General features: G+C 35.8%; 1 long non-coding RNA gene across 1 annotated transcript in view; it reads left to right on the top strand.

Annotated features, from left to right (window-relative positions):
- Positions 1-474: 474 nt before the first annotated feature.
- The window catches only part of LOC119586986, an 8,137-nt gene continuing 7,241 nt past the window's right edge, over positions 475-1,370 (top strand). The window contains exon 1 of the long non-coding RNA XR_005229983.1: positions 475-612. This is a non-coding gene — a long non-coding RNA (uncharacterized LOC119586986). The remainder of the gene's footprint in view (positions 613-1,370) is intronic.

Genomic DNA, 1,370 nt, shown 5'->3' with positions numbered 1-1,370 from the left:
TTTAGATTACTATATTTCGAAAAAGGGACCGCCGTATAGTTATCCCGTAAGAGGGTCGTTGCTATGGTCACATTTTCCTCCTAAATCTCTAAAACGTATTCAGGTATCCAGTATATCATCCCTCCTGGATCGCCATGGGTATTAAATACAAGTATAAAATTTTATAACTGATAAATAACCCAAACATATTATTATTATCGGATCTACCTCACAGGGTTATAGCTAAATTTTTACATCACATTCACTGTGACTTGATTTTCAACATTACGGTGTACACCCATGCCTATTAATAGTTATTGAAAACTCAGTTCAAAACTCTGATTCCTTATCTAAATTGAATGCATTAAAATCTTTATATATCAGATTCTTACAAAGCGCCTGGATTTTTAAATATAATTTCAAATATAAGAACATGCATTCAACAATCATATGTCAGAAAAACGTGAATCCATTCTAGTTACCGCCAAAGTCTGTCTCGAGTTCTGATTGGTCGGCGGCGAAAACGTCAGCCAATCAGCGCTCGCCTTACCAAGTTCTCGATGTAAACGGAATGGTGAAGCTTGTGAAAGAAAACATTGTACGTCAAATAATGGGATTTTCCTCAAAAATTAGGTAAATTACCCTTCTTTTTACTTTTCCGACAGGATCTCTAGACAATGTAAAAAGGATTAGAGTAAGGTTTAGGGGGTCAATAGTAAGGCGCAGAGGAGATACAGGAATGTAAAGAAGGAGCTTATGGGGTGCTTGTCGTGAGGACCAACACTCACACGTTTAAATAATTTTTGTGATATGAAGTTACTCCTTCCCTGCCCCCATTCCACCGCATTACACTTCATTCTCCCTATTCCTTATGGTAGAAGTTAACAAACGTGCCCAAAGAAGGCCACTGAAATTACCTCTGAACGCGACAGTAGGTGTAAATGTTCAACATGTAAATGTTCAGTAATTGGTAAATTATCGCAAATGTTCAATATGTAAAGGTTTAATAAAAATCCACCAAATGTAAAATGTTCGTGAAAGTTCTATATGTATATGTCCAGTAATTGTCTCGCATTTTTGACTGCTCATTCTGTAAAATGTGACAAGGTTTCATGTACAACAAAAGAAGTCACATGGAAAAGTCATGAAGGATTTGTGCCATGAGGAAATTGAGTCATAAAGGACAAGGAAAGGGCTTTAGGAAATCAGTTCAAGAGGAAATTAAATCCTCTAAGGGAAGGGAAATTGCCGTCCATGTGCAAGGAAAAGGTCATGAGCAAATGAAAACCTCATGACTTTCCATTATCATTTTATGAGTCATAATTTGTTATTGTATTTTGAAAGCATTTTCTTTTATTCTCATGCAATGAATATTCACTTTTTGCATTATT

Source organism: Penaeus monodon, chromosome 22 (assembly GCF_015228065.2).
Source record: "Penaeus monodon isolate SGIC_2016 chromosome 22, NSTDA_Pmon_1, whole genome shotgun sequence".
Lineage (NCBI taxonomy): Eukaryota > Metazoa > Arthropoda > Malacostraca > Decapoda > Penaeidae > Penaeus > Penaeus monodon.
Note: the sequence above shows the minus strand (reverse complement) of the source record. Positions and strands in the feature narration are given on the sequence as shown.